Below are 25236 nucleotides of genomic sequence, written 5' to 3'. Positions count from 1 at the left end.
TGTTCTAAGAGCATTTACCTTTAACCATGGAATTTGAGGGGGGTTGTGGGACACCAAAGTAATGGTCGCCAGAAAAAACACCTCCCGTGACTTGGTAGAGGAGTGTTCCAATGTGATCCCTTCCTTGCAAGACACCTTACTTAAGGCGTTTGAAACACTAACTTCAACATTATTGGTTTTCAAGGGTGAGGAGGTAAAATGGCATTGCATGCATGTAGAAAAATAGTTTGGCAAAGACACGTCCCTATTTGACATTTCTTCATCCAAAAAGGGGGAAAAGTCAGTCTGGAAAGGCAGGAAAAAGCAGGGCACAACAAACTATACATTACCAAAAAAGGAAAAAAAACAACACTGCAAACAAAAGTAAGGTTTGTTGCATACACTAAAGGGGAAGGATACAAAAACAGATAAAGAGTAACACAGAAAATTTGAAATTTGAAAGCAACAAGTCAAAGTCAAAAAAATTAAAAATAAACCGCTAAGAAGAAAGAGGAAAACAAGAGAAAACATGGAAGAACAAATTAGTCACCGGAACAATGCAGGAAAATTTTAAGAGACTAGGAACAAGACCTAAAAGAAAAAAAAAATTTTTAAGTGATAAAAGGCACAAAAATGAAAGAAGGATGATCCAAACTCGGATCCAATTGAAGGTCCATGCCCAGTCCATAGTCCATCCAAGACTCCATCAAGTGCAATCCAATCAAGATCAATAGAAGAATCCAATCTCATCATTTGACAAATTCGGCCCTACATGAAATGTGGAGTCCAAAACCTTGTTTTGAAGAGAATCAAACACAAACCCAAGCTCTGTTCAAACCCATTTCGTCCCTACCTTCATTTTGGGGTCCCAAGCCCTCCTTTGGTCACTCTCTTATCACTTGGGCCCAATAGAGAGTTTAATTAACTCTATGTATTTTGTTACTAATTATGCACTTTCTTTGTTGTTTGTGCTAAACTATGTTTAATTTAGTTTGTTAGTTGCCTTGGGTGAAGCTTAGCAAGTCAAAAAAGCTCAAAGAAAGAGACAAGAGTTGACATATCACTTGGTTCTAGGAATTACCTCTTTTGGCAAGACATTCATGATAATTTGACCTTCCCTTGCCTTACATTCTTCTTTAGGACATATCACATGGCTCTAGGAATTACTTTTATTAGCAAGGCAATTCATGACAATTTGGCCTTCCCTTGCCTTACATTCTTCTTTTGGATTAACATGATATTAGAGCCAAATGTCTTCAAAATAAGCTTGAAATGTAATGTAGCTTCATTTAGATTTCATTTAAATGTAGTTTAAAGCCTATTTAAAGGCTCCTTGGGTGATGTACGTTTTTCCTTGGCTTGAACATTAAAGAAAATCTTCCTTGCAAGTGTTTTGCAATTCCTCTTTATCCAACTCTTGACCAAGTGGTTGGTGGTGATTCAAGGTTGGTGGGTTCCCTTTAGGCCTTGGTTTATCGGTTAAATTGTTGTTTGCTTGTTCTTACTCTCATCTCTTATTATTTTCTCCCTTGGCCAAAGTTTCTCTTGAAACCTACTTAGCTGAAACTTATTTTTTCTATTGAGTTATGGTAGTTTAGAGTTGTGTTCGGAATTGAACTTGCTTGATCATCCTAATATAACTCACCTACTGTTTGAACTTGAACTAAAACCACATCATTTGGTATCAGAGCACCAAGTTGGAGCAAGGTGAGTTTTCTTTTACGTGGTTGTTCCTAGATGCAAAGGCCGATGGTTGTTGTTGAACTCTTTGTGTAAGTAAGGCTTCTCCTATATTTCTTGTCTTTACAAACTTCCAGCACTAAAAACAAAACCTTACACTCAGTTTACACTTTAAACATTACTCGAAAATCCAAACTTCTCCTATATTTCTTGCCTTTATAAACTTCCAACACTCAAAACAAAACCTCACACTTAGTTTACACCTTAAACACTACTCCAGAATCCAAACACTAAGCTTACCCGAGTACTAACTTCATCCAAACACCGCACATTAAACACCTAACACTCCTTGCACCATTTTATCATGTCTAGAGATAGTGTCTCATCCTCACCACTTTACCCATAGGTATTTGGGTACCAAACACTTGAAGGGGAGATCCAAGAACTTAAAGATCAAATGACCTAATTGACGCAAATCCTTAGCAACCTTATTGTTGTAGGATCGAATGGCCTAAAAAGGGGGGGTGAATTAGGCAATTTTAAAACAATCTTTACCAAATTTGAGAATTAAAGCAATTTATTCAAATCAATGAATGTTGCCTATTTTTAATCCAATTTATGAGAATAACTAAAATATTCCAAATAATCAATACAATCAAAATAACATAGCATAAAGTATGAGTTCAAGGGAAGAGAAAATCAAACACATGATGTATAGTGGTTCGGCTCAACCCGGCCTACGTCCACTCCTCCAAGCTTTCTCCCTTGGAGTATTTCACTAATCCTTGGTTGACCTAAACCTCAACCAAACTTTTCTTCACAACCAAAATAGCTTCCAAGGTGCTATTAACCTTTACAAATGTTAAAACTCAATTTCTCTCACAAGAAATTTTCTAATCTCTCCAAGAGTGAACCTCATTCTTTTATGGTACAAATTTTAGTATGAAATTGAAATATGATCTCTTTCAAAGAGTGTATATGAAAGTTAAAGCTTAGTACAACCCAATGCAAATGAAATTACAAAATGTATGAGCAAGGGTTTTGATTAGAGAAAAGAATTTGCAAGTAAATAGCTCAAAACTAATTTGCTCTTAAATATGTGAAAGTTCTTGCTGGCAAAAGTTCTTTTTGAATGAATTTGATTGGGTTTATATAGGGGAAAATGAGGAAAGTTACCGCTGTGCACAAAGATAGCCGTTTTAGTTTTTCAGAAAACACATAATTCAGTCGATCGGATGTAATTCGGTCAACCGGATGTGATGTGGCACTTTCGTGGAGCTTATGTGGCATTAGCCGTTGGAAAATTCAAACCAAAATTCGGTCGATCGAATTTAATTTGGTTGACCGAATTTTTGGAAGCCAAAATACATGGCTTCTAGTGATTCGGTTGGTCAAAGTCGGTCGATCAAATTTTATTGCATTTTACCCCCTAAATTTTCAAAAATCATTTTGACCCCAAAAACTTTGAAAAGTGACATTTAACCCATTTTTGAAAATTCTTTCAAAACCAACTTTAAGATATGAAAATGTAGTTCACAAAACTTCATCATTTTAAATGAATTAATAAACTTTAATGAAAAACTTGGCTTAACCCAATAAGTTTGAAAAACGATATTTTAACCCAAAATGTGAAAGATATGAAAATGAGTTTTTAAGTGAGCTATCTCATGCAAATAAATATTCTAATCAAAATAAATGCTTTAAATTACAAACATGTCTACCTAAACTTGAGTTTTACTTCAAATCTTCAAAAATTCTTCACTTGAGCTTTGTCTTCATTTTTATCTTGAAACTCCTTCAAGTGTATTAGATAAATTCTTGCAATCTAAACACACACTCAAGTAAAATCATTAGTTAATATGCTAAGGGATATATTAGTTTGTTATCATCAAAATAAGAGCATAATGACTCATAGAGTCAACAATCTCCCCTTTTTTGATGATGACAAACACATATGCACTTCAAGGAATTTTATAAAATATATCAATGAATGCATTTTCTTGAAGTTAAGAAACACTTAATTTTTTTTAAAAATTTTGCAAGAGTTCGCCTTAAAAAATCAAGTTTCCTCCCCCTGAATATATGCAGATAATAATATGTTCAACATCAATCTCATCAATCACATATATCCTCATCAAAATATCCATAATATCCATAACATATATCTTCATCAAAATATCCACAACATCAATGAAATGAAAGTAGCAATCATCAATCAAACTTTTTTCCCCCTTTGTCATTATCAAAAAGAATAAGACAATGGATAAAATGATATAATCAAGGAGACAAAAGAAGACTATCATTTATGAACAATGTATAAAAATGATTACCAAAATGGCCAATAATAAACATTAATGCTTAGTGCATGAATATAATGTCTAAATAAGTATGAGCATCAAAATAAGAGCATTAACAATTCAAACAAGATAAAACATCAAAGCACGTGGAAAATCCATAGACATTAAATATCACATCCATAATCATAATCAAATGTATCCGTAATCAAATATAGAATATAACATGTATAATTTCTTCCCCTTTGTCATTATAAAAAAGAAAAATGCAAGGTATATATCCAATAAGGTAAAGGAAGACTAAAATACCTTAACACATACAGAGAAGATATGATTATCAAGGCTAAACCAATGACAAAAAAAAGTCCAAACAATCATAATCATCCAAGTAAGAGTACTAATGTTTAGATAATATAAAGTGTAAGTTCATGTAAAATACACGAATATATCACATAAACTAACAAGTGCTTAACTATGCACAAACTAATCACATAATTATCAACTTAAATAAAATGAAGCAGAAGAGTAAGTTTTCAAATGGAAAATAGAGAAGAAGTATAAATGCCATATTGAGTGCAATAAAATGTGATGAAATGCACCATGGCTTCGAATATATGTACAAGGGCAAAAATGTAAATCTACATGAACATTCACACATTTGAAATTTGACTACACACCCAAGTTAAAAATAGTGAGAGAAATCCAATGGGATAGCTGAAATCCAAAAAGGATGACCAAAAAAGGTATTTTAAGACAAAAACTGAATTTTCGATGAATTGGAATAAAATTCAAATTTTTAGGGTCTAAAGTCTTTAGAGATTTTGTTGAAAATTTAGGTAAACTATGATGTTTTTGAAAGAGAATTTTGGTTAAAAAGTGTGGAAAATATGTTAGGAACCAATTTGATAAAAAAAAGTTGAAGAAACATGATGTAAAAAAATGGAGAAACATTTTGCCCTTATACATTGCAGAACACTGTAGAAAACGGTCGACCGAATTTTGACAAATTAGGTCGACCGAATTTTCCAATTCGTCAGCCGAATTCTGTAAAATTCTGGTGTATATTTTATGCACTTTGTTGTCCCATATTGAGTATAAACAAGTCAAAATGATCCAACTATGCAATTTTGACTCAATAACATAAAGTACAATGAAATTTGATGCTAAGTATGAGGAAAATTAAATCAAACACATTAAAAATCAATGCAAGAATAATTGGTACAAGAAAACTATTAAGGATGGTCAAACATGAAATTATGCATAAAACATATATTGACATTCTCAATTAATCCAAAACACCACAACCACAATGATATTTAAGTGCAAATGCTAATGTGGTGATTCTATGATCTCAAGCTCACCTCTAATTTTACAAAAACGTCCTTCCTCAAGAGGTTTTGTAAAAATATCTACAAGTTGATTTTCGGTGGATACAAAGTCAAGACAAATATCACCCTTTTGAACATGGTCTCGAATAAAATGATATATAATTTCTATATGCTTGGTTCGAGAGTGTTGAATAGGATTTTTGGATAAGCTAATAGCATTTGTGTTGTCACACAAGATTGGAGTTTTAGATAGGCTAACTCCATAATCCCTAAGAGTTTGTTGCATCCACAAGGCTTGAGCACAACAACTACCGGCGGCAATATATTCCGCTTCCGTGGTTGATAAAGCTACAGAGTTTTGTTTCCTTGAAAACCATGAAACTAATGCATGACCTAGAAAATGACAAATACCACTAGTACTTTTTCTATCAACTTGGCTTCCGGCAAAGTCGACATCTGAATAGCTCACTAGGTCAAAAGACGTTTCTCTAGGATACCACAACCCTAAAGATCTAGTACCATGTAAATATTTGAAGATTCTTTTAAGGGCTTTTAAATGAGATTCCTTGGGACATGATTGGAATCGAGCACACAAGCACACACTAAACATAATATCGAGTCTACTAGAGGTTAAATATAAAAGAGAGCCAATCATACCTCTATACATTTTAACATCAACATTTGGCCCACTCTCATCTTTGGTGAGCTTGATAGTTGAACTCATTGGTGTGCTTGAAGCTTTTAGTCCTTCCATGCCAAACTTCTTTAATAAGTCCTTGATGTATGAAGATTGGTTGATGAAGATACCCGCTTTACTTTGCTTGATATTAAGTCCGAGAAAATACTTGAGTTCTCCCATCATGCTCATTTCAAATTCTTTGCTCATGAGGTTAGAAAATTCTTCACACAAGGAGACATTAGTAGATCCAAAGATGATATCATCAACATAAATTTGAACCAAAAGTATATCATTTTCTTTTCTCTTAATAAACAATGTAGTATCTACTTTTCCAATGCAAAAATCTTTTTCAAGCAAGAATTTACTCAAATGTTCATACCATGCTCGAGGTGCTTGTTTTAAACCATAAAGAGCTTTTTGAAGTTTAAAAACATGGTTTGGGAAATCATGACTTTCAAACCCGGGAGGTTATTCAACATAAACTTCCTCCATGATAAATTCATTTAAGAAAGCACTTTTGACATCCATTTGATATAAAATAAAATTTTTAGAACATGCAAATGCCAAAAGCATTCTAATGGATTCTAGTCTAGCTACCGGTGCAAAAGTTTCTTCAAAATCTATTCCCTCTTCTTGGTTGTAGCCTTGAGCCACTAATCTAGCTTTATTTCTAACAATCACTCTGGACTCATCCATTTTGTTTCTAAAAACCCATTTTGTGCTAATAACAGATTAATGATTCGGACGAGGGACTAGTTCCCAAACATTATTTCTTTCGAATTAATTTAGTTCCTCTTGCATGGCTAAAATCCAAAATTCATCATTCAATGCATCATGAAATGTTTTTGGTTCAAATTGTGAAAGAAATGCTAAATTATTACAAAGATTAAAGGATGATCTAGTTTTAACACCTTGATTTTCCTCACCAATAATTAATTCTTTAGGATGAGCATTTGCATACCTCCAAGTCTTAGGAAGATCTTTATCTTTATCTTCTTCATGTTTTAGCTCTTGGTTTGCTTCATCCTTATTATCATTTGGTGAATCATGAATTTCTGTTTGGTCTCCATTTTTAACTTGATCATCATCAATATCAACTTGCACACTAGTTGAAGGATTAGATTCATAAAAAATAACATGCATGGATTTCTCAACTACTAGTGTCCTTTTGTTAAACATTCTATATGCTTTGCTAGATGATGAATATCCAAGAAAAATGCCAATGTCCGATTTTGAATCAAATTTTCCTAAGTTTTCTTTTGTGTTCAAAATAAAGCATTTGCATCCAAAAACTTTAAAATAACCAATATTTGGTTTTTTGTTTTTCCAAAGTTCATATGGAGTTTTATCTAAAGATGGTCTTATTAAAACACGATTTAAAGCATAGCATGCGGTGTTTACGGCTTCCGCCCAAAAATATTGAGGTAAAGTTTTTTCATTTAACATGGTTCTAGTCATCTCTTGAATTGTCCTATTCTTTCTTTCAACAGCACCATTTTGTTGAAGAGTTCTAGGACAAGAGAATTGATGTTCAATACCATGCTCATCACAAAAGTTTTCGAATAAATGATTTTCAAATTCTCCCCTATGATCACTTCTAATGCAAGAAATATGCATTTCTTTTTCTTTTTGTATTTTCTTGACAAATTTTGAAAATGCATAGAGGGCTTCATCTTTTGATGCATGAAAAAGTACCCAAGTGAATCTTGAAAAATCATCAACAATAACCAAAGCATAATGTTTTCCACTTAGGCTTGCGGTTCTTGAAGGACCAAAAAAATCAATATGAAGAAGTTGTAAAGGTCTAGATGTAGAAATATGAGTTTTACTTTTAAAAGAATTTTTTGTTTGTTTACCAAATTAACATGCATAACAAATTTTATCTTTAATAAAATCTATTTTCGGAAGACCTTTTACAAGCTCCTTCTTGGAGATTTTTGAAATCAAGTTCATGCAAGCATGACCTAATATTCTATGCCACAACCAACTATTTTCTTGCAATGCGGAGAAACATAGATTTTCATGAGATGCATTTTCTACATCTATAGTGTAAACATTTCCATCTTTATTTCCTACACAACTTGTTTTTCCATCATTCATATTTTCTATAGTGCAACTATTTGGCTCAAAAATGACTTTAAATCCTTTATCACATAGTTGACTAATGCTAAGGAGATTATGCTTAAGACTATCTACCAAAAGAACATTTTCAATGATAATATGAGAGTTGTCACCAATATCTCCAATGCCAATAATTTTACCTTTCGCATTGTCTCCAAAGGTGACATGTCCTCGATCTTTCTTGCTTATTGTCAAGAAAAGTGAAATATCTCTGGTCATGTGTCTTGAGCAAGCACTATCAAGGAACCATTTGCTTTTCTTCCTTTTATTTTTCGGTTCCTAAACACAATGGGAGATTCAAGAATTTGTCTTAGGTACCCAAATCATGTTGGGTCTTTGGTGGTTAGTTTTTGTTCCCTTAGGGACCCACACTTTCTTAGTGCCCATATGATGTTTCTTTTGAATTGGGCAAGATGATGAGATATGACCTTTATTTCCACAATAATTGCAAGTTATATTTGATTCACTTGAAGTTGAAGCTTTAACAAAAAAATTTTTTAAGTGTTTTGCCTTGATAAAAGGTTTATAACCAAATCCTCTTTTGTTTAAGATTCCCCTTTTGTACACCAAGCATTATATCAAGACTATCTTTTCCATTTTTAAATTTTAAAACTATTTCACTTAAATCCTTTGCTCCCCTTTTTAAAACTTCAATTTCATTTTCTATAATTTTTTTTTCCCTTTTAGCTATGCAAAGATCATTTTCAAACTTTTGTTTTTCTTTTTCAAAAATGGAACACTTGTTTTCTTCATTTTCTTTTCCTTTAAGCTTAAGGGTTTTTTGGTTAAGATTTTCATTTTCTTTCTTTAAGGACTCATTTTCCTTTTCCAAATTAAAATTTTTCTTTTTAAAGGTTGCATTTTTAGACATGCAAAGAGCAAGTTTTTCATTCATCTTTTCAAGTGTTTCGTATAACTCTTCATATGAGGGGTTTTCATCTATCTCATCATCTATGTCATCTAAATCATCACAAGTATTAGATGAGTTAGAGTTAGTTACCTCATTATTTGTAATTACCATGAAACACATGTTAGCCACTTCATTATCCTCCTTTTCGGATTCACTTTCATCGCTACCATCCTACGTGGCCTTCATTGCTTTCTTTTTCGATCTACCAATTTTGAGGAGAGGGCAATCATATTTGATGTGTCTCGGCTTCTTGCATTCATAACACACAACTTGTTCTCTCTTTTGTCTTTCTCCCCTTTCACCTTCAGAAGCCTCCCTTTTTATGAAGTTTCCACTTCTTATTAGCTTTCTATTCCTTAGAAGCTTTCCAATCTTTCTAGTCAAGAGTGCAATGTCTTCATCTTCATCATTTGATGTCTCCTCGTCTTCTTCTAGGAACTTTTCATTCTCTTTGATGGATGACTTGAAGGTGATACTCTTTTTCTTCTTCTCTACTTCTTTAATTTGTCGTTGCTTCATAGTAAGCTCATGAGTAAGAAGTGAACCTAAAAGCTCTTCAAGAGGTAGAGTCTTGACATCTTTTGCTTCTTCAATTGCTATCACTTTGGGATCCCAAGAGGGAGACAAACACCTAAGAAGTTTCTTGACATTTTCTTGGTTAATATAAACTTTACCAAGATTTTTCAATTCATTCACAATAGTAATAAATCTATCGAACATGTCACTAATAGTTTCATTTTCATTCATCTTAAACAACTCATATGAGTGTGTGAGCATGCTAATTTTAGTCTTTTTGACTTGTGAAATCCCCTCATTTGACACCATTAATAATTCCCAAATTTTTTTAGCCGAGGTACAAGCTTGTACCTTGTTAAAGTTATATTCATTTAATGCACAATATAACACATTCATAGCTCTAGCATTAATGGCAATATTCTTCTTATCTTGAGGGGTCATTTCTTCCCTAGTTTTGGGCACTTGTTTTCTATCTACTTCTTTCATAGGAATGAAAGGTCCATCTTGCACTACATCCCACAATTCATAATCACTTTGAAGGAAAATCAACATACGATTTTTCCAATGGGCATATCCGGTGCCATCAAACAATGGCGATCTATTAGGGGCAAACCCTTCATTAACAGTATGGGATTTTCCTAGGTTCATGGCCATTGCTCTAAACGGTTAAGTTTATGAGAATGAGCAACCAAGCTCTAATACCAATTGTAGGATCGAATGGCCTAAGAGGGGGGTAAATTAGGCAATTTTAAAACAATCTTTACCAAATTTGAGAATTAAAGCAATTTATTCAAATCAATGAATGTTGCCTATTTTTAATCCAATTTATGAGAATAACTAAAATGTTCCAAATAATCAATACAATCAAAATAACATAACATAAAGTATAAGTTTAAGGGAAGAGAAAATCAAACACGCGATGTATAGTGGTTCGGCTCAATCCGGCCTACGTCCACTCCTCTAAGCTTTCTCCCTTGGAGTATTCCACTAATCCTTGGTTTACCTAAACCTCAACCAAGCTTTTCTTCACAACCAAAATAACTTCCAAGGTGCTATTAACCTTTACAAATGTTAAAACTCAATTTCTCTCACAAGAAATTTTCTAATCTCTCCAAGAGTGAACCTTACTCTTTTTTGGTACGAATTTTAGTATGAAATTGAAATATGATCTCTCTCAAAGAGTGTATTTGAAAGTTAAAGCTTAGTACACCCCAATGCAAATGAAATTACAAAGTGTATGGGCAAGGGTTTTGATTAGAGAAAAGAATTTGCAAGTAAATAGCTCCAAACTAATTTGCTCTCAAATATGTGAAAGTTCTTGGTTGCAAAAGTTCTTTTCGAATGAATTTGATTGGGTTTATATAGGGGAAAATGAGAAAAGTTATCGTTGTGCACAAAGATAGCCATTTTAGTTTTCCATAAAACACACAATTTGGTCGACCAGATATAATTCGATCAATCAGATGTAATTCGATCAACCGAATGTGACGTGACACTTCCGTGGAGCTTATGTGGCACTAGCCGTTGGAAAATTCAAACTAAAATTCGGTCGATCGAATTTAATTCAGTTGATTGAATTTTTGGAAGCCAAAATACATGGCTTCTGGACAATTCGGAAGCTGATTCGGTTGGTCAAAGTCAGTTGACTAAATTTTATTGTATTTTACCCCCTGAATTTTCAAAAATCATATTTGACCCCTAAAACTTTGAAAAGTGACAATTTAACCCATTTTTGAAAATTCTTTCAAAACCAACTTTAAGATATGAAAATGTAGTTCACAAAACTTCATCATTTTAAATGAATTAATAAACTTTAGTGAAAAACTTGGCTTAACCCAATAAGTTTGAAAAATGACATTTTAACCCAAAATGTGAAAGATATGAAAATGAGTTTTCAAATGAGCTATCCCATGCAAATAAATATTCTAATCAAAACGAATGCTCTAAATTACAAACATGTCTACCTAAACTTGAGTTTTACTTCAAATCTTCAAGAATTCTTCACTTGAGCTTTGTCTTCATTTTCATCTTGAAACTCCTTCAAGTATATTAGATAAATTCTTGCAATCTAAACACACACTCAAATAAAATCATTAGTTAATATGCTAAGAAACATATTAGTTTGTTATCATCAAAATAAGAACATAATGACTCATAGAGTCAACAATTGTCACCCAAAACCAATACTCACACCAAAACCGAACTACCATACCTCTAGCCATCCCACAACCCCCATAACGAAGACATTTAAGACAAACCCCTCCACCTGTACTGACAGTGACTCTAGTGAAAGGAAGCGATTTAGAGCCTATAGAAGAAAGTTAGACATGCCGGAGTTTGAAGGTAGCCTTAGCTTGGATGACTTCATAGATTGGTTATATGCTATTAAGAGGGTATTTGATTATAAAGGGTATTCTGAAGAGAAGAAGTGAAAGGTAGCTATTTTAAAGTTTAAGGATTATATCTCTCTTTGGTGGGAAAATTTGAGAAAACAAAGAGATCGAAAGGGTAAGAGTAGAGTGAGGACATGAGAGAAATTAAAGAAACTACTCAAAAAGAGATTCTTGCAAGAGAACCATAAGCAAGATCTCAACCTCAAACTTCATACACTCAAACAAGAAGACAATAGTGTAGAAGTATACATTAGGGAGTTTGAGAAACTCATGATGAGAAGTGAACTTCCCGAACTTAAGGAGCAAACTATTGCTAGGTTCCTTAGGGGCCTAAGACAAGATATAGCCAACATGGTTGATCTCCAGCCATATTGCTCATTTGAGGATGTATGTAAATTACCCATTAAGGTGGAACGACAAGAAAAGAATATGAAACCCCCATCCATCAAGCCATTCAACAAGGGAACCTCCTTCACCAAAGGTTCTCCTTCTTTCACCAAACCCGTGCCCACTTACAAGGATAAGGGCAAGGAAAAGGTGAATGAACTACCTAGAGACAGACCAATGTTGGGAAAGAATGCACAAATGGAGAAGAAATGTTTCAAGTGCCATGGTTATGGTCACTTCCAAGCAAATTGCCCCAATAGGAGGGTTATGACTCTCAAGGAGATTCAAGCCATTGAAGAAGCTATCTAAGACCAAGAAGAAGAGGAACAAGATGAAGTCTTCTACCATGAAGATAATGAGGCCGAAGATGAAGAAGAGGAAGAGATCATTCAAGATGTTGATGAGCGAAACTTGCAGGTCATTAGGAGAGCTCTACATGCCAATAACCTGCCCTATGAAGACCAAAGACTCAACATTTTCCAAACAAGGTATACCATTAGTGGAAGAGTATGTTATTTGATAATTGATAGTGGGAGTTGTGCTAATGTTGCCTCAATTACGTTGGTGGACAAACTCAAGTTATCTTCCATACCACATCCTCAACCTTACAAACTGTAATGGTTGAGCAATAGGACCAGCCTTCAAGTTACTAAGCAAGTGTTTATTTCCTTTTCAATTAGCAACCATCATATTGATGAGGTGCTTTGTGATGTTATTCCTATGGATGCATGTCATTTACTTTTGGGGAGGTCATGGCAATATGATAGAAGTGTTAGACATGATGGTAGGAAGAATACCTATTCTTTTAAATTTAAGAACAAACTCATTACCTTGACACCTCTTAAGCCTAGCCAACTAGCTTTCATACCACTTGAACATGAGAAGAAGAAAGATAACTTATTTTTGAATAGAAATGGAATTGAGAGAGCCTTAGCCATTCAAAAATCGGTGCTAGCCTTATTGATGGTTGAGAGGAAAGAAGAAAAATGGGTGAGTGAACCAAGTCCTAAGGTGAAACCTTTATTAGCTGAATTTGAAGATGTCTTCTCTAGTGATCTTCCATCTGGTTTACCACCACTTAGGGGTATTGAACACCATATTGACCTTATTCTGGGGGCACCACTTCCTAATAGAGTTGCCTATAGGTGTAACCCAATGGAGACCAAAGAACTTCAAAGACAAGTAGAGGAACTAATTACTAAAGGGTTTGTAAGGGAGAGTATGAGTCTATGTTCTATTCCAGCATTATTAGTACCAAAAAAAGATGGGGCATGTAGAATGTGTGTTGATAGTAGGGCAATCAACAATATCACCATCAAATATAGGTACCCCATCCCAAGATTAGATGACATGCTTGATGAACTCCATAGTGCCATAACCTTTTCAAAGATTGATCTTCGAAGTGGTTATCACCAAATTCAGATAAGGGAAAGAGATGAATGGAAGATAACATTTAAAACCAAGAGTAGACTCTACGAATGGATAGTCATGCCTTTTGGACTCTTCAATGCACCAAACACCTTTATGAGGCTAATGAATGAGGTACTTAAACCCTTTCTTGGTAAATTTGTGGTTGTTTATTTTGATGACATCCTTGTGTATAGAAAAATCATGAAGATCATTTGGAGCACTTGAGGGCAATTTTTGAAGTGTTGAGAAAACAAAAGCTCTTTGCTAAGCTTGAGAAGTGTGAGCTTTTCAAAGAGAGTATGGTGTTCCTTGGCTATGTAATATCAAGTGAGAGAGTCATGGTGGGCCAAACCAAGGTAGAAGCTATCAAGACCTAGCCACAACCAAAGACAATCACCGAAGCTAGGAGCTTCCATGGCCTTGCCTCCTTTTATAAGCGTTTTGTTTCAAACTTCAACTCAATTATGGCACCCATCACTGAGTGCATGAAGAAAGAGAGTTTTGAGTGGACAAAGGCAACTATTGATGCATTTGAAAAGATCAAGCAAAGGCTTTATGAAATACCTATTTTGGCCTTACCAAATTTTGATCAATTGTTTGAGGTTGAATGTGATACAAGTGGGGTTGGGATAAGTGTTGGATTGACTCAATCAAAGAAACCAATTTCCTATTTCAGTGAGAAGCTTAATAAAACAAGGAAGAGGTATTCCACCTATGATAAGGAATTATATGCTATTGTGAGGGCCTTTGACCATTGGAGCCATTATTTGAGGCCTAAGCAATTTGTGTTGCACTCAAACCATCAAACCTTGAAGTTTCTAAATAGGCAACACAAAATCAATCCAAGACATGCTAAATAGGTAGAATTTCTTCAATCATTTTAATTTGTTTCTTCTTGCAAACAAGGGGTTACTAATGTGGTTGCTAATGCTTTGTCAGTAAAGCATTTGTTACTTTCCATCCTTGATGCTAGGGTACTTGGATTCCAATTAATGAAAGAGCACTATAATAGAGATGAAGAAATGTTTAGCATTATCAATGAATGCACAAGAGGGACTCATGGTGACTATGTTTTACAAGATGGGTTCCTTTTCAAGAGAAGTAAGCTATGTATTCCATAAAGCAACTTTAGGGAGCTCTTAATTAGGGAAGCTCATAGTGGTGGCTTGGCTGGGCACTTTGGCATCCACAAGACGTTGAAGGTACTCAAAGATTACTTTTATTGGCCATGGATGTTAGGAGATGTTCAAGCCATCATTTCTCGATATGGAGCATGTCAAAGAGCAAAGGCTCACTTCAAACCGGGGCTTTACACCCCTCTTCCTATTCTGGATCACCTATGGGAAGACTTGAGCTTGGACTTTATTATGGCATTGCCAAGGACACAAAGTGGGAGAGACTCCATCATTGTGGTTGTTGATAGGTTCTAAAAAATGACACACTTCATTCCATGTAACAAAACTGATGATGCAAGCAAAGTAGCAAATCTTTTCTTCAAGGAGGTAGTTTGGCTTCATGGAGTTCCAAGAACCATTGTTTTAGACCGGGACACCAAGTTCCTTAGCTACTTTTGGAAGACACTTTAGGGGAAGCTAGGAACAAAACTCATGTTTAGCCCTTCCCATCATCCTTAAACTGATGGGCAAACGGAAGTAACTAATCGTACATTAGGGACTTCCTTAAGATCAATGGTGAATCGACATCTAAGAGATTGGAATTTGAAGCTTCATCATGCTGAATTTGCTTACAATAGGGCGTCAAGTGTAACAACTGGGCTTTCTCTATTTGAAGTGGTATATGGTCTTAACCCTTTTACTCCTATTGAGCTAACATCATTACCTATTGATTTGCAAGTTCATAAGGATGCACAAGAAAATGTGAAGGCTATGAAGAAGTTCCATGAAAGCATAAGGGTTCAAATAGAGAAAGCAAATGAAGCCTACAAAAAGAAAGCCAATAAGCATAGAAGGCTAACACTTTTCTAACCGGGCTACTTAATATGGCTACATTTGAGGAATGAGAGGTTTCCATCCAAGCGGAAGAGTAAGCTTGAGGTAATTGCAAGGGTGAATGACAATGCCTACAAAATTACACTATCAAATGAATTTGGGGGCATGTCAGCTACATTCAATGTGGGAGATTTATCCCCATATCTTGAAGACATGGCATTGGAGGATTTAAAGGCAAATCCTTTTCAAGTGCGGGAGGATAATCCAAACTTGGATCCAATTGAAGGTCTATGCCCGGTCTATAGTCCATCCAAGACTCCATCAAGTGCAATCCAATCAAGACCAATAGAAGAATACCAAGTCTAATCTCATCACTTGACAAATTCGGCCCTACATGAAGTGTGGAGTCTAAAGCCTTGTTTTGAATAGAATCAAGCACAAACCCAAGCTATGTTCAAACCCATTTTGTCCTTACCTTCATTTTGGGGTCCCAAACCCTCATTTGGTTACTCTCTTATCACTTAGGTCCACTAAAAGTCTAAAAAGCCCAATAAAGAGTTTAATTAGCTCTATGTATTTTATTGTCTAATTATGCACTTTATTTGTTGTTTGTGCTAAACTATGTTTAATTCAGTTTGTTAGTTGCCTTGGGTAAAGCTAAGCAAGTCAAAGAAGCTCAAAGAAAGAGACAAGAGTTGACATATCACATGGCTCTAGGAATTATTTCTTTTGGCAAGACAATTCATGACAATTTGGCCTTCCTTTGCCTTACATTCTTCTTTGGGACATATCACATGGCTCTAGGAATTACTTCTATTGGCAAGACAATTCATGACAATTTGGCCTTCCCTTGCCTTACATTCTTCTTTGGGATTTACATGAAGATTAGAGCCAAATGTCTTTGAAATAAGCTTGAAATGTAATGTTGCTTCATTTAAATGTAGTTTAAAGCCTATTTAAAGGCTCCTTAGGTGATGTACGTTTTTTCCTTGGCTTGAATATTAAAGAAAATCTTCCTTGCAAGTGTTTTGCAATTCCTCTTTATCCAACTCTTGACCAAGGGGTTGGTGGTGATTCAAGGCTAGTGGGTTCCCTTTAGGCCTTGGTTTATTAGTTAAATTGTTGTTTGCTTGTTCTTACTCTCACCTTTTATCATTTTCTCCTTTGGCCGAAGTTTCTCTTGAAACCTACTTGGCTGAAACTTATTTTTTCTATTAAGTTATGGTAGTTTAGAGTTGTGTTTGGAATTGAACTTGCTTGATCATCCCAATATAACTCATCTACTATTTGAACTCGAACTAAAACCACATCAGAATGAGGAAAGAAAACTAAAGTAGGAGACATGAAGGATCAAGATAAAAAGGTAAAAGGGTGACTAAAAATTTAAAAAGGAAAGAAAGAAAGAAAGAAAAGAAAAGAAAAGATAATGTTTAGCGGGAGGAGCCGACAACCAGTGGGGTCACCGGACCGAAAGGTTGTCATCTAGAGGGCCACCAACCAAGGAAAAAATGGTGGAGAGGAACAAAACTAACTAAAAGGTATGGCTGAAGTTTTAGAGAGATCGAAGAGCATTTCCTAGTTGATAGTTTTTAGAGAGAGAGTCACTAGAAATCTAATGTGATCAAGGTTTTGTCAACTTCATTACATAGCATACATGTTTTCAAAGACACAACACCAAATTTTGCCAACTTGCTCCTGGTGGGAAGTTTTTTTCATTGCCATCCATAATACCATTACATGTCTCGGTACATGATTCTTATGCCAAATAAGGTTTCTCCAACTTACTTCATCACTCTTCTATATCAATTCATTCCAAGCAAACTTGGTTGTGAGTTTGCCATTGAGATATGGAAGGCATATAGTTTTGTCTCTACTTTTGCCTCCTCTGAGATTAAAATTAGTTGAGCTTTTGATTTCAATGAAATCCAAGGATAAGGTAGTTGACCACTTCTAGTTAAAGCCCCTAAAAATTACTTTCACTTTGTTATTCACTTCAAGCCTTACATCATAGGTTATTCTTTCACTAAATTTATCAATAAGAGGCCTTAATAGATGCCAATTGTCTTTACTAAATGAGTAGTTGTTCTTTTCCCTATGATAATCTTTTCTCTTCTTCCCAGAAACTCTCTCACATTAAAAATTTTCTTCCAATTCCAAGGCACTACAACACTAGTTTTTATCTTCTAAAATTTCTTATTTTTTAACCTATTTTCCTTTATCCACTCAATCTATAAGGAAAAGCTATTCAATTGGCATAAGTCCCATACATGCTTTGTAAGGATAGTCTTATTCAAATCTTTACAATTCATAAGGCCAAGGCCCCCTTCATTCTTAAGAGTGAAAAGCTCTTTCCAAGCCACTATAGCTTTTCTTTTATTAAGGCCAATTCATCCCAAAAGAAAGCTGTCCAGATAGCCTCCAACTCTTTCAACACTTTAGATAAGAGTAAGAAAAAGGATGTCCAATATACTTGAATGCTAAACATAACTGACTTGATTAACACAAGCTTCCAAACATAGAAAAGAAACTTGCTCTTCCACGAAACAATTCTTCTAAGAATTCTATCTATTTGAGGTTTGCAATCTTTACAAGAAAGCTTAGATGAAACCATAGGCACTCTAAGGTAGGTGAATGGTATTCTCGTTTCCTTAAATTAGAGCATACTTCTTATCATCCTTAGTGGTTCTTAAAAGAAAAACATTACTCTTTGCATTATTTGCCTTTAAATCCATACTATTTGTAGAACATCTCAAAAGCATTTTTAATGAAAGTAATGGTACTTAACTCAGCTTTACAAAAGATTAAAAGGTCACTTGTAAAACAAGGTAAATTGTCTAATTCTTTTTGCATTTATAAAAGTCTTGTAAAGGATCTTAAAGAGCATCTCCATGGCTATCACAAAGAGGTAGAGGGAGATAAGATCTTCTTATCTAAGCCTTCTAATGAAGAAACCTTTAAGCTCTCTATTTATACATAACAAAATGAAGCAGATGAAATGTATTCCTTAACCTATCCAATACATTTAAAAAGGATCCCAATCATTTTAAGCACCTTTAAAATAAATTCCTAACTTACCATGTCATAGGCCTTTAGGAGATCAACTTTAATAACATATCTCCTCAACTTAGTATCCTTCTTGTGAGAATTATCCATGAGTTCTTAACATAAAAGGATGTTATCTCCAATTTTCCTTCCCTTGATAAATGCAACTTTTGCTTTGTTTATGAAATTAAGAAAGAATGTCTTTGCGTCTATTTGCAATTATCTTAGTAACACATTTATATATTGTATTATAACAAGATATTGGCCTAAAGTCTTTACAAAAGGTAGGGTTGGGCCTAAACATCCTGTTTTGAAGAAATCTTAAATTTTTTCTATTACATCTTTTCCCACCATATTCCAAGCCTTCTTAAAGAAATAAGTTCCAAATTCATTCGAACCTGACACCTTGTTGTTATCCATGGCAAACATAACTCTCTTTATTTTATCCTCTGTAATCTTTTTGACCATCTCCTCGGGTTGTTCTGCTTTGAATTTGTAATCCATCAAGCTCTTAACCTCTTTAACATCAAGCTTATTCCAAAGGCGATTAAGAAGCTTGGTAAAATACTTGGACTAACTCTTTTTCCACCTTATCTTTTTCCATCTCTAAAGTACCATTCTCTCGATAAATACTACTAATGACATTTCTATTTTTCTTACCTTTAACACACTTAAAGAAGTAGCTTGTATTTTGATCTCCTTCTCGTAGCTATTGCACCCTAGATTTTTGTTTTATGAGTGATTCCTCTATCCAACTCAGCCTCATGTAGTTATCTGTTTTCTCTTTTTCTTCCTTAGTTAACATCTCATCATGAGTGTTCTTAGCAAACTAGCTTAAGACATTATTAAAAGATTTTCTAGCATATTTAATCCTCTTTGAAATACACCAAAACTTTTTCTTACTGAGCTCTTTAAACTTGGTTTTGACCTTCTCTAATTTAGAAACAAGGCGAAACATAGAACTGTCTTAGATCTCTTCCTTTTATACACTCTCCAAAAGTGGAATAAAATTCCAATAGTTAACTTAGAAGTTAAAAGAACTTGAAAAGAGGTCTTCTTGACTCTATTTTTGGCATCCAGCAAGCAAGCTAGGGTTGTGGTCTAAGATAGAATTAGTAGGGAACTAGACGAACAAAATTGGAAAGTTATCCATCCATTCCTTATTGACTAAGATTCCTTCATGTGAATCCTTTTGCAACAATTGTTCAACTCCTCCTTATACATTTCCTATTTAGCCAAGCCATATTTTTTCTCATGTTGGTGTCTGATAGCATACTAAAGTCTATGGTCACGCACTTTTTTCAAGACATAGTCAAATTAAGTCCTCTCAACCCATTAGGTAAACCTAATCTATTCACAGTCTTTCTTTCTTTTTAAACACCATGATTATCAACAAAAAATCCACTTCTCTGAATTTGATTCAACTCCTATATACGTGTGACCTATAATTTTCTATCAAACTGATAATGTTTAGATTTGGAACAAATCTAAACACAGACCAAGATTGGCCTCTAACAAAGGATCATGGCCACCTAAATAACAAAGTGTCAACAAACATCTTTTAAACTTTTATAACATCATAATTATGTGTAATTCAATCATTTTGTCAACCAATATCTCTCAAAACTAAAATATAGAAATGTGTCTATCTCAGTGATTCCTCAATATAAACTAATACATATCAACGACTAAAACGAATTAGGTTATAACTTTATCCCACTATGGCAATAGATTTAAGTTGTCATAGATGTCATTCAATATTTCATATGAGATATCTTCTCCTATGTTCAAGAGTGATGAATCTTTTATCAATCAATTATAGCCTTCATGTATCTTATGATATGGCTGATTACTACCTTTATAGTTACCCCAATTATGACGACATATTAGATAGCGTCAAACCATACCGATTCTTACACAAAATGGTCTAACAACCTTAAGTTAAAAAATCGTATGCACTCGTTATGCTCAGAGGAATTATTCCATAGACATTGGACCAATCATCCATATAGATATCCTCTGGTCGGGTTAGTCCAATGAACATGGCTATAATGTACACCCATATAATACATCAAGTTGTTTATAACAACTTTGACAAATGAGAACTGTCTTTGGTAAGGTCATTTAATACTACTTCGCTTATTGAAATGTTTAAGGATTACAAACGTTTCTAAAATGACTACTAAAAGTGCATATAAGGTTCCCACAATCAGTTATCTGATCTTTTCATTAGAGTTTTACTAGTTTAAAGGCATGTTATTCGAACAATCATATAAATAGACAACATATGAATTAAATAACAATAAATCCTTTATCAATTATTAATATAAAATTACATCCGTAAATGCCAAATTCGATTGGCTTTGGGGCATCTAACGTAACAATCTCCTACTTGTTCTATAGCTGATCAGTTATATATCTAATATCGAGCTCAACAACATGCTTATCATGCTTATGAGTATATGATTGGACCTTTTGTAAGACTAAGGCTCTTTTACCTAAGCAATCGCTCTATTATTGTTATAATGGAGCTCAATCAGCTCAATAATGCTTGAAACCACTCCAAGTTCAATCATGAACTTCTTGATCCATATGGCTTCTTTTGTTGCTTCTAAGATGACAATATATTTAGACTCTATCATAGAATTAGCCACTATACTTTTCTTGGAGTTTTTCCATCAAACTGCACTATCATTTAAACAAAACTCAAACCTTTATTAGGATTTATAGTCATCATGATCAGTTTGAAAATTGGTGTCACTTTAGCCTCTTACAACAAGTTCAAATTTCCCTTCATAAATCAATAACACATCTTTAGTCCTTCTTAGGTACTTTAAGATATTCTTGACAACTATCTAGTGTTTTTCACTTGGATTAGATTGATATCTATTATAAATGCTCAAAGCATATAAGACATCAACCTTTATACATAGCATGGTGTACATGATTGATCCTATAGTCGAGGCATATGAGATCCTACTTATCTTATCATTCTTAAATTGTGTACATGGACACATCTCTTTCAAAAGATATACACCATGGGCATAAGCAAAAAGCCTTTCTTTGATTTTTCCATATTGTATTCTATAGTCTATATACATGCTTTAAGTTAGGCCCAATATCCTATGCTCTTTGTCTCGATAAATTTTAATCCAAGAATACAAGCTACTTCTCCCAAGTCTTTCATTAAGAGACTTAGATAACCAAGCCTTTACTAATTGTAAGTTTAGTATGTTATTTCTAATAATCAAGATGTCATCAACATATAATATTAGAAATGCAATCATGTTCCCACTGACCTTTTTATATACACATGGTTCATCTTTGTTTTTTTTATAAATCCAAACTCATAAATAACTTTATTAAAGTGAATATTCCAACTTAAGTCCATCAATGGACTTTTCTAGTTTGCATACTTTTCTAACTTGAGCTATATAGACAGCCTCTATAAGGTTACCACTCAGGAAAATAGTTTTGACATCTATTTGAAAGATTTTATAGTCATAATATACAGTTATAGCAAGCATAATCCTAATTTACTTAAGCATAAGGACTAGCAAAAAGGTTTCATCATAATCAATGTGATACTTCTAAGTGAAACCTTTAGTAACCAATTGTGCTTTATAAGTATGCATGTTACCTTCCATGTCAATTTTCTTTTCAAAAACCCATTTGCATCCTATAGGTTTTACCTTATTCAGGTGCGTTTACCAGAGTTCATACTTGGCTTTGGTATATGGAGTCTAGTTCAAATTTCATGGCATCTAACCATTTATATGAATTTGAACTTGAAACAATCTTATCATAAGCCTTAGGTTCGTCATCGTTGATGTCTAGTACATCACCATGTTGAGTAAAGAGAAAACCAAATCTTTCTAGCTCATGTTGTACTTGTGTAGACCTATGTAGCTCTTATGTGTGTTGAGGTTGTTCCATATGAAGTAGAGGAACTTCCTTATCATGATAATCTATGATGGCACATTGTTCTACCTAACATCTATGGTATCTTATGGTATATGAACTTCATCAAGCTCCACCTTCCTCTCATTGATTATTTTACGAAAAAATTCTTTCTCAAGGAACACATCGGTTTAAGCAATAAAGACCTTTTACTTATCTAAAACCTTCATATGCCCCACAAAGACACTTTTGGACTTAGTGCTTAGCTTGTTTGAAGTTAATTTCTTGACATAAGCTTCATAGCCCCAAATCTTTAAGTAATCTTAACATAAGCTTAGTTGTGGACTAGGTTTTCGCCTCGTCCATAACTCGTATGGAGTTTTATCCACAAATTTAGATGAGATACAATTTAGTGTAAATGTAGCAATTTCTAGGGGGGCATGACTCTAGAAAAACATAAATAGATCGATAAAACTCATCATAGACCTAACCATTTCCATTAAGGTCCTATTTATTTTTTCAAACACACCATTATGTCGTGGAATACAAAAAGAAGTTAATTGAGATACAATCCCATTTTTCTTCAGGTATTATCTGAATTCAGCATTTAGGTATTCACCCTATCGATTATTTTAAAGGATTTTAATTTGTTTCCCAAGGTTCTTTTCTACTTCATTCTTGAATTTTCTGAATTTATCAAAACATTCAAACTTGTGTTTCATCAAAAACACATAGCTATCTACTGAAATCATTAGTAAATGTGATGAAGTATGTTTTCCTATATCTACTATGCATTAGTTTCATACACATCACTGTGTATGATTCCTAATAATTTAATCACCTTTTACTATGTCCAATGAAAGGTGTTTTGGCCATCTTACTTAATAGGCACAATTTGCATTTATCATATGACTGGGAGTTAAATGATTGCAAGACTCTTTGTTTAAGAAATCTTGATATACATTTCAATCTTATATGGTCTAACCCATAATGCCATATATATGTGGTATTCGGATTATTCGATTTCAATCATTACAAATCCCAATTAGGGTTTGTGTTTTGTTTAAACAATGGTTAAGTTAACTAGAAAAGCTTCAAGCAAAGTACAGTGGCTGATTCTACAACAAAGTCTATGTACATTGACCTTTTAGAAGTAGTAAAAAAGGTTATATGGATTAAGAAATTCATAACTGAACTTAGAGTGGTTCCAAGTATAACTGAGCTGATTGAGCACGATTTTGACAATAATTGAGCAATTGCTCAGGCAAAGGAGTCATAGTCTCATCAAAGGTCCAAACATATACTCAAACGATATCACCTTATTTAAGAGATTATATAATGAGGTGACATACAGATAGCAAATATTGATATAGATGACAATTTGGCTGACTCATTAACAAAGCCTTAATTGCAGCAAGCAAAGTACAGTGGCTGATTCTACAACAAAGTCTATGTACATTGACCTTTTAGAAGTAGTAAAAAAGGTTATATGGATTAAGAAATTCATAACTGAACTTAGAGTGGTTCCAAGTATAACTGAGCTGATTGAGCACGATTTTGACAATAATTGAGCAATTGCTCAGGCAAAGGAGTCATAGTCTCATCAAAGGTCCAAACATATACTCAAACGATATCACCTTATTTAAGAGATTATATAATGAGGTGACATACAGATAGCAAATATTGATATAGATGACAATTTGGCTGACTCATTAACAAAGCCTTAATTGCAGCAGAAGCATGATAAATATATAGTCGAGCTCAGTATTAGATATGTGATTAATTTGTTATAACGCAAGTGGGAGATTGTTAAGGCAAGTGCCCTAAAGCTAATCAAATTTAACATTTGTGAATGTTAAATTCATAATTAATAAAGGATTTGAGACGTAAATCCTTTATATTAACAATTAATAAAGGATTTATTGTTATTTAATTCATATATTTTCTATTTATATGATTGTACGAATAGCATGCCCTTAGAATAATAGAACTGTGATGAAAGGATCAGATGACTGATCATGGAAACCCTATGTGCACTTTTAATAGCCATTCTAGAAACGTCCGTAATCTCAATATTACAATGAACAAGGGCACATGTAATGATAATGAGATTATTATAGTGTTAAGCAACCCCACCAAAAATAACGACAATTCTCATGTGTTAAAGTTGTTGTAAATAGTTTGATGCAACACATGGGTGCATATTGTAGATGTGTTCATCATATTAACCCGACCAGAGGATATCTATATGGATGGATACTCTAGTGTCTAAAGAATAAATCTTTTGAACATTACAAGTGCATGTCATTGTTGACTTAAAGTCACCAGACTATTTCATATAAGGATCAATATGGTTTAATGCTACCTAACATGCCACCGTTGGGGTAACTATAAAGGCAATAACTGGCCATATTGTGAGAAACATAGAGGCTATAGTTGATTGATAAAGGATTCATCATTTCTGAGCACAGAAGAAGATATCTCACATAAAAATATTGAATGACATTTATGACAGCTAGAATCTGTGGTCACGGTGGGATGAGGTTGTAATATACAGTTTTTGTATAAAGGGAAAAAGGAAACAAGTATACTTTTTGATAAAGAAGATATGAAGGGATATTAAAATTAAATAGATATGGTTGCAAAGC

Source organism: Mangifera indica, chromosome 4 (genome assembly GCF_011075055.1).
Source record: "Mangifera indica cultivar Alphonso chromosome 4, CATAS_Mindica_2.1, whole genome shotgun sequence".
Classification (NCBI taxonomy): Eukaryota; Viridiplantae; Streptophyta; class Magnoliopsida; order Sapindales; family Anacardiaceae; genus Mangifera; species Mangifera indica.
The sequence above is the reverse complement of the archived record's forward strand: the minus strand, read 5'-3'. Positions refer to the sequence as shown.